At 47.4% G+C, this 9,875-nt stretch overlaps 1 non-coding gene across 1 annotated transcript; it reads right to left on the bottom strand.

Moving 5' to 3' along the window:
- Positions 1–8,048: 8,048 nt before the first annotated feature.
- Positions 8,049–8,186, bottom strand: LOC119938213. The gene has a single exon (XR_005454373.1). It is a non-coding gene; the product is annotated as a small nucleolar RNA SNORA7 (small nucleolar RNA).
- Positions 8,187–9,875: the final 1,689 nt, after the last annotated feature.

Here is a 9,875-nt window from a genome sequence, read left to right as displayed (position 1 = left end):
GACATGATCTCTGTCCTCAGGAAGCTGAACTTAAACCCTCATCCTAAACCTAACCTAACCTCACCACAAACCCAATACCTCAGCCTACTTCAAACCATGGTCTTAACCCTATTCTTACACTCTAGCCCTTACCTTCACTCCAATTCTAACCATAGTCCTAACTATAACCCTAATCCTAACCATCAGCCGGCACCTAATCATAGCCTTAAACTTATTCCTCACCATAACTGACCACACATCTACCCCTCAGCCAACCCCTATCACCCTATCCTTCACTCTAACCCTAACTATAAACGTAATCTTCAGCCAATCTCAAACCAGAACCCTAACCCTAATCCTCATCCTAACCCTAGTCCAAACCCTATTCCTCAGTCAACCCGTATCCATAGCCTTCACCTTATAATAATAATAATAATAGCATTTATTAAGCACTTACTATGTGCAAAGCACTGTTCTAAGCACTGGGGAGGTTACAAGGTGATCAGGTTATCCCAGGGGGGATCACAATCTTAATCCTCATTTCCCAGATGAGGTAACTGAGGCCCAGAGAAGTTAAGTGACTTGCCCAAAGTCACACAGCTGACAATTGGTGGAGCCAGGATTTGAACCAATGACCTCTGACTCCAAAGCCCATGCTCTTTCCACTGAGCCACGCTGCTTCCCCTAACCCTAACTCCATCACAATCTTAATCCTATAGCAATCCTAACCTACCACAACCCTAACCCTAACCTTAGCCCTGAACCATTCCCTTGGCTACCCCTAAGCACAATTCTACACTCTACCCCTTAATCTAACCATAATCTTTCCCCTAACCTTAACCCTAAACATTGATCAAACCCTAACCAAAGTCCTAACCTTTTTCCTCATCCTAGCCCTAACCCTAACCTCACCACCAACCCTATATTGCTCAGTCTACACCTAGCCATAACTCTAACCCTATCCTTTACTCTAACCCTAACACAATAAAAAAACAGCATGGCTCAGTGGAAAGAGCATGGGTTTGGGAGACAGAGGTCATGGGTTCTAATCCCAGCTCCACCACTTTTCAGCAGTGTGACTTTGGGTAAGTCACTTCACTTCTCTGGGCCTCAGTTACCACATCTGTAAAATGGGGATTAAGACTGTGAGCCCCACGTGGGACAACCTGATCACCTTGTATCCCCCCAGCGCATAGAACAGTGCTTCTTACATAGTAAGTGCTTAACAAATGCCATCATTATTACTATATTTAAACCTAATCCAAACCTAAACCCTATACCTCACTCTAATCCTAAACCTAACATCTCCACCACTATCCCTCAGCCTAACCCTAACCAAAGCCCTAAACTTCTTCCTTGCTATTACTCTAACACAAACTTTTTCCTTAACCTTAACCCTCACCCACCTAGCCCTAATCCAATTTCTTAAATAATAATAATGATAATAATAATGGCATTTATTAAGCACTTACTACGTGCAAAGCACTGTTATAAGCGCTGGGGAGGTTACAAGTTGATCAGGTTGTCCCACAGGGGGCTCACAGTCTTAATCCCCATTTTACAGATGAGGTAACTGAGGCAAAGAGAAGTTAAGTGACTGGCCCAAAGTCACACAGCTGACAATCGGTGGAGCCAGGATTTGAACCCCTGACCTCTGACTCCAAAGCCTGTGCTCTTTCCACTGAGCCACACTGCTTGCAAATGGCATCCCTCAACCTACTCCTAATCATAGCCTTAAACATAACCCTAACCTTAACTCTAACCCTACCCAAATAATGATGGTGCTTAACAGACACTATGTGTCAAGCACTGTTCTAAGCACTGGGGTAGATGGAAGCTAATCAGGTTGGTCCCTGTCCCTGTCCCACATGGGGAGCACAGTCTTACTCCCCATTTTATAGTGAGGCTACTGTAGCACAGAGAAATTAAGTAACCTGCCCTAGATCACACAGCAGAGAAGTGGTGGAGCTGGGATTAGAACCCAGGTCCTTGTTCTATCCACTAGGCCATGCTGCTACCCCTAACCATCCCTAACCCTATCCCTCACTCAAACCCTAAACCTATAATAATAATAATAATAATAATAATAATGGCATTTGTTAAGCGCTTACTATGTGCAAAGCATTCATTCATTCAGTCATTCAATCATATTTATTGAGCATTTACTGTGTGCAGAGCACTGTACTAAGCACTTGGGAAGTACAAGTTGGCAATATATAGAGATGGTCCCTACCCAACAACGGGCTCACAGTCTAGAAGGGGGAGACAGACAACAAAATAAAACATGTCTACTGGTGTCAAGTCATTAGAATAAGTAGAAGTAAGGCTAGAAGCACATCATTAACAAAATAAATAGAATAGTAAATATGTACAAGTAAAATAAATAGAGTAATAAATCTGTACAAACATATATACAGGTGCTATGAGGAGGGGGAAGAGGTAGGGCAGAGGGGATGGGGAGGAAGAGAGGAAAAAGGGGGCTCAGTCTGGGAAGGCCTCCTGGAGGAGGTGAGCTCTCAGTAGGGCTTTGAAGGTAGGAAGAGAGCTAGCTTGGCGGATGTGTGGAGGGAGGGCATTCCAGGCCAGGGGGAGGACGTGGGCCGGGGATCAATGGCGGGACAGGCGAGAATGAGGTACGGTGAGGAGATTAGCGGCAGAGGAGCGGAGGGTGTGGGGTGGGCTGGAGAAGAAGAGAAAGGAGGTGAGGTAGAAGGGGGCAAGATGATGGACAGCCTTGAAGCCGAGAGTGAGGAGTTTTTGCCTGATATATAGGTTGACTGGTAGCCACTGGAGATTTTTGAGGAGGGGAGTAACATGCCCAGAGCGTTTCTGCACAGAGATGATCCAGGCAGCAGCGTGAAGTATAGACTGAAGTGGGGAGAGACAGGAGGATGGGAAATAAGAGAGGAGGCTGATGCAGTAATCCAGTCGTGATAGGATGATTGAACCAGCTGTTCTGAGCACTGGGGAGGTTACAAAGTGATCAGGTTGTCCCACGGGGGGGCTCACAGTCTTAATCTCCATTTTACAGATGAGGTAACTGAGGCCCAGAGAAGTTAAGTGACTTGCCCAAAGTCACACAGTTGACAATTGGCAGAGCCGGGATTTGAACCCAAGGCCTCTGACTCCAAAGCCTGTGCTCTTTCCATTGAGCCACGCAACCTATATCATCCCTAACACTCACTAACCCTAATCTTACCCTTAATCCTGGCCTTTAACCCTAACCCTAAACCCAACCCTAACCACAACCCTAACCCTCATCATCACCTTCTCCTAAACCCTAGCCATAACCCCAACTCTAACTGTCATCCTAAACCTAACTCAACCTCACCACAAACACTAGCATTCAGCCTACTCCTAACCATAGCCCTGCCCCTATCTCTCACCCCAAATTCTAGCCCTAATCTTAACCTTAATCTGAATCTTAGCCTTTTCTCTAACCTAACGCTAGCCCTTGCTCTAACCCTAATCCCAAATCTAATCCTATCCCTAACGATAATTGTAACATTATCCTTCATTCTACCACTAATCCTAACCCTAACCCTAACCCCTAACCCAAACCCTAACCTCATCACAAACATAGTCCTAACCTTAACCTAACCCTACCTCACCTCCTAAAATCACTGCAAACCATGCAGCCTTCCCTTAATCATAACCCTAATAGCCCTAAACCCTAATCCTAAATTTAACTCTAACCTCAATCCCACCCCTATCCCTCCACATATCTGCAAACATAGCCCTCATCCTAAAACTAACTCTAATCATAATCCAAACCGTAACCCTAAACCCTATCCCTTCATTTAACCCTAACCATCTTCCCAACCCAATCCTTCACCACCACCCCCAACCCTAAATTTAGCCATAACCTTAATCCTAACCTAATCCTAATTTTAACCCTTGATTTGTAACCTTAATTTGAACCCAATCCTCACCTTCAACCTTACCCTAACTTTAGTCCTACCCCTCATCATATCCCTAACCCTAACCATAATTCTAATGCTACCCCTAACCCTATGCCTCACCCTAACCCTAAGCTTAGCCCTAACCTTAGCCTTCACCATAACCCTAACTGCCACCCTAACCTTAACTTTAGCCTTAACCCTAAGTAACCCAAATTCTAACTCTAATCCCTCACCATTTCCCTATCCCTAACTCTAACCTTCACCCTAACCTTAACCCTAGCCCTATCCTTCATTCATTCAATCGTATTTATTGAGCGCTTACTGTGTGCAGAGCACTGTACTAAGCACTTGGGAAGTACAAGTTGGTGACATGAAGAAACGGTCCCTACCCAACAACAGGCTCACAGTCTAGAAGGGGGAGACAGACAACAAAACGAAACATGGAGACAGGTATCAGGTCATCAGAACAAATAGAATTAAAGCTAAATGCACATCATTACCAAAATAAATAGAATAGTAAATATGTACAAGTAAAACAAATAGAGTGATAAATCTGTACAAACATATATACAGGTGCTGTGTGGAGGGTAGGTAGGGGAGATTAAGACTGTGAGCCCCACGTGGGACAATCTGGTCACCTTGTATCCCCCCAGCACTTAGAACAGTGCTTTGCTCATAGTAAGTGCTTAACAAATACCATTATTATTATTATTATTATTACCCCATGCCCCCAGTGACCCCTCAAGCATCCGATCCCTGATCCCGAGGGATGTCGGGGATCCAAGCAGTCCCAATCGCCTGGGATCAGAAGGTGGAAGTGAGTACAGTGTCCCTGGAAGTTGGGGTTAATAATGATAAGTACAGTACTTGTTAAGCGTAGGAAGAAGGTAGGGTGGGGGGGATGGGGAGGAGGAGAGGGAAAAGGGGGCTCAGTCTGGAAAGGCCTCTCGAAGGAGGTGAAAAAGTGTGGAACGCTTCACAAATTTGTGTGACATCCTTGTGCAGGGGCCATGCATTCTAACCCTAGGCCTAACACCATCCCTGACCCTGATGTTAAACCATAAGGTTTGTGTTAACGGCAGCTCTATCCCCCACCCTTCTCTTAACCCTCCCCCTAACCCTAACTTTTACCCCCATCTTCTCCAAAAATCCTTAATTTGCTTGGGCAACACTGGTTCCAACATAAACCTCCTTCTAACCCTCCCTGTGATGCTCATTCTATTCCTTACTGGAACCTGTAATCCTCTACCTCCCTTCCCTAGCACGTCCAGCCCCTAATCCCGAGGAGGAGTATAGCTTAACATAGAGCATGGACTTGGGAGTCAGAAGAACCTGAGTTTTAATTCTGACTCCACCATATATCTGCTGTGTGACCTTGGGCAAGTCATTTAATTTCTCTGTGCCTCAGTTACCTCATCTGGAAAATGGAGATAAGACTGTGAGCCCCATGTGCAACAGGGACTGTGTCAATCAATCAATCAATCGTATTTATTGAGCGCTTACTATGTGCAGAGCACTGTACTAAGCGCTTGGGAAGTACAAATTGGCATCACATAGAGACAGTCCCTACCCAACAGTGGGCTCACAGTCTAAAAGGTGTCCAACCTGGTTAACTTGTATCTACTCCAGCACTTAGAACAGTGCCTGGCACATAGTAAACACTTAACAAGTACCGTACTTATCATTATTAACCCCAACTTCCAGAAGACACTGTACTCACTTCCACCTTCCGCTCCCAGGCAATTGGGACTGCTCGGATCCCCGATGTCCCTCGGGATCAGGGATCAGATGCTAAAGGGGTCACTGGGGGCATGGGGTAATAATAAAAATAATAATGGTATTTGTTAAGTGCTTACTATGTGCAAAGCCCTGTTCTAAGTGCTGGGGGAATACAAGGTGACCAGGTTGTCCCACATGGGGCTCACAGTCTTAATCTCCACTTAGAGGGAACTGAGGCCCAGAGAAGTTAAGTGACTTGGCCAAAGTCACACAGCTGACAATTGGTGGAGCCGGGATTTGGACCCATGACCTCTGACTCCAAAGCCTGAGCTCTTTCCACTGAGCCACGCTGCTTATCCGGGTCTCCCCTGGGGCCAGACCAGTGCTCCTGGGGACCCGGGGTATGCCTGGTTCCCGCAGCTGCATTAATGCAGCCCCAAGATTGCTCCCTGACCCTTGCTCTGCCTCTGACCCCCACCCCCCAGACTAGCCTCATCTCAGGTTGCTGGACACTGAGCATACTGGCCAGTTTCCAGTCCCTTGACCTTTGGTCCAGCCAGCACCCTGGCCATGCCCGAACTTCTGTGGGTGAACACTTGGGCCAAGGGGGTCTGTAAGGTCAGCAGGAACCTGGTTGGCAAGACTCAGCCCCATTCCTGTCTCTACCCAGCAGTGCGGGAAGAGCAGACCCCCACTCCCTGGAAGCCATCCTAACTCTGACAGACCAGATTGTGCCCTGGCCTACCGGACAGGGGAGGGGGATGGGGGACAGGAGCGGGGCTCAGCCCTGGCTGCAGCTCCGTGGCTGTTTTTAGAAGAGCTGTCCTGGCTCTCCAACTTCCCGGCTATTAGTTTACTGCTGAAAGAGGAGCTGGAGCCCCCTCTCCTGACTCCCACTCCCAACCAGTCCCTGCCTCCCACTCCTGGGAGGTCTCACGCACCCTCTGGTGGCTGTCTGAGGGAAGAGGCCGTGAGGCTGTGTGACCTTGGGCAAGTCACTGAACATCTCTGAACCTCAGTTACCTCAACAGTAAAATGATAATAATAATGGCATTTGTTAAGCACTTACTATGTGCGAAGCACTGTTCTAAGCGCTGGGGTGGATACAAGGTGATCAGGTTGTCCCACGTGGGGCTCACAGTCTTAATCTCCATTTTGCAGGTGAGGTAACTGAGGCACAGAGAAGTTAAGTGACTTGCCCAAAGTCACACAGTTGACAAGCGGCGGAGCTGGGATTAGAATCCATGACCTCTGACTCCCAAGGCCGGGCTCTTTCCACTGAGCCACGCTGCTTCTCTAAAATGGAGATTAAAACTGTTAGCCCCATGTGGGACAGGGACTATGTCCAACCTGATTACCTTGTATCTACCTCAGAGCTTAGAACAGTGCTTGGCACATAGTACTTGCTTAATGACTACTATTACTATTATTATTATGGATGAAAAGTGCTCAGGGGTCCAGCTCTCCCTCAGGACAGTCTTCCTGACCTGATACTTGCTCAGGGCTCATCCACGTCTGGAATGCCAAGGGCCCTTGTGGTCCATGGACTATTTCCCAGTATGAGCCTCAGGAACATTAGCCTGTGGGCATGTTTCCAGAGGAAAAAAGTCTTTACTGCCCTTGGGGGACCCTTTGACCCTGCCCCTCAAGATCACCATCAAAAACAACAGGTTTATCCCCGCCCTGGGCAGCCTGCTGTCCTGGGCCCTGGGGTAGGGACAGAGAGAGGAGATATCATCTCTGCCCTCAAGGGAGTGACAGTCTGATGGTGGGGGGGTGGGGGGGAGGGGGTCACCATTGCATGTATGCGTGTGCACACATACAGACACACACACATGCATGCACACACTGATGATTCACATCACTGCCCTCCCCTCCCTCTTCCTCTAGATTGTAAGGATGTTGTGGGCAGGGAATGTGGAATATGTCTGTTTACTGTTATACTGTGCTCTCCCAAGTGCCTAGTACAGTACTCTGCACACAGTAAGTGCTCGATAAATACCACTGGCTGATTGATTCCCATCTCTGTGCCATGGTGGGGCCTCAATCTGCTCTCCCTGTGGTAAAGGGAAGGCAGGACAGAGGTTCTAGTGGTGAGAAACCTCCATGAGATTTAGAGGCCTAGGAAGGCTATAGCCTCCTGGGGGCCAGGGACCAATTATAATAATAATACTAACGATGATGATAATAATAATAAAATAGTGATATTTGTTAAGCACTTACTATGTGCTGGTTTTATGCTGTCATTTCCAACCCATAGCAACTCCATGGACACATCTCTCCCAAAGCACCCCACCTCCAACTACAATCATTCCAGTAGTGGATCCATAGAGTTTTCTTGGTAAAAATGCAGAAGTGTTTCACCATTGCCTTCTTCCCAGCAGTAAACTTTAGTCTCCACCCTCGACTCTCTCTCATGCCACTTCTGCCCAGCACAGGTGAGTTTTGACTTTTAGCAGATCATCTTTCACTCGCTAGCCACTGGCCAAGCTAGGAATGGAATGGTTAGGCTTCTGCTTGACTTTCCCTCTCATAGTCGAGACTGGTAGAGTACTGGAAACTCTCCAGGTGCCATCCTGATAGGGGGTACTATGTGCTAGGCACTGTACTGAGCGCTGTGGTGGATACAAGCATATCAGATTGGACACAGTCCCTGTCCTGTAATGGTCTCACAATCTTAATCCCCATTTTACAGATGACGTATCTGAGGTACAGAGAAGTGAAGCGACTTGCCCAAAGTTACAGAGCAGGCAGGAGAAGCAGCATGGCTCAGTGGAAAGAGCCCGGGCCTTGGAGTCAGAGTTCGTGGGTTCAAATCCTAGCTCTGCCACTTGTCAGCTGTGTGACTTTGGGCAAGTCACTTAACTTCTCTGTGCCTCAGTTACCTCATCTGCAAAATGGGGATTAAGACTGTAAGCCCCCCGTGGGACAACCTGATCACCTTGTAACCTCCCCAGTGCTTAGGACAGTGCTTTGCACACAGTAAGCGCTTAATAAATGCCATTATTATTATTATTATTACTATAAAGTGGCTGAGACAGAATTTTTTCACTGTGTATTTTTTTTCCCACGCTGAGTAAGAGCTTTGCCCATGAGAGGCTAATGAACGTTTTTACTACAATAAAAACAAGAGGCCGCTCCTTTTTTTCCCCACCAGGCAGTGGTAGGGCTGGCCTCTACAGGGTCTACAGCACCAGAAAGTTTTCAGGCTTGCCTTACCAGGAGCTTGGGATTTTCCTTGGCTTCAGTCATGAAAATGAGGGCCAGGCGATCTGCCTCAGAGATGAAAAGGAAGTGGGCAGTGCATCTAAAGAGACCAGAAAGTGGTCCTGATGGCCGACTGTACAGACCCAGTTGCTGAGAATGCTTACGTAGCTTGATGTGGGCAGGGAACATATCTGCCAACTCTGTTGTATTGTACTCTCTCAAGCTCTTAGTACAGAGCTCTGCACATAGTAAGCAGAGCACTGAGAAGCAGCATGGTGTAGGGAATAGAGCTCTGCCACTTGTCTGCTGTGTGACCTTGGGCAGGTTACTTCACTTCCCTGTGCCTCAGTACCTCATCTGTAAAACAAGGACTGAGACTGTGAAGCCTACATAGGACAGGAACTGTTTCCAACTTGATTTGCTTGTATCCATCCCAGTGCTTAGTTCAGTGCCAGGCACATAGTAAGCGCTTAACAAATACCATCATTATAGTAAGCGCTCAATAAATACCACTGATTGATTCATTCATTATGGAGTTCCAGTAGAGGAAAAAGTTGGGCTCTGGTACAAAATCCAACAGCAAGTCTAAAAGTATATTTCTTATATTGCTGTCCTTTGATGATGTCACTCCCTTGGTCACTCCCTTGGTGACCTCATTCGCTCCCACGGCTTCAACTATCATCTCTACACTGATGACACCCAGATCTACATCTCTGCCCCTGCTCTCTCCCCCTCTCTCCAGACTCGCATCTCCTCCTGCCTTCAGGACATCTCCATCTCGATGTCTGCCCGCCACCTAAAACTCAACATGTCCACGACTGAACTCCTTGTCTTCCCTCCCAAACCTTGCCCTTTCCCTGACTTTTCCATCTCTGTTGACGGCACTACCATCCTTCCCGTCTCACAAACCCGCAACCTTGGTGTCATCCTCGACTCCACTGTCTCGTTCACCCCTCACATCCAAGCCGTCACCAAAACCTGCCTGTCTCAGCTCCGCAACATTGCCAAAATCCACCATTTCCTCTCCATCCACACCGCTACCCTTCTCATTCAAGCTCTCATGCTATC

This window comes from Tachyglossus aculeatus, chromosome 1 (assembly GCF_015852505.1).
Source record: "Tachyglossus aculeatus isolate mTacAcu1 chromosome 1, mTacAcu1.pri, whole genome shotgun sequence".
NCBI lineage: Eukaryota > Metazoa > Chordata > Mammalia > Monotremata > Tachyglossidae > Tachyglossus > Tachyglossus aculeatus.
The sequence above is the reverse complement of the archived record's forward strand: the minus strand, read 5'-3'. Positions and strand labels throughout refer to the sequence as shown.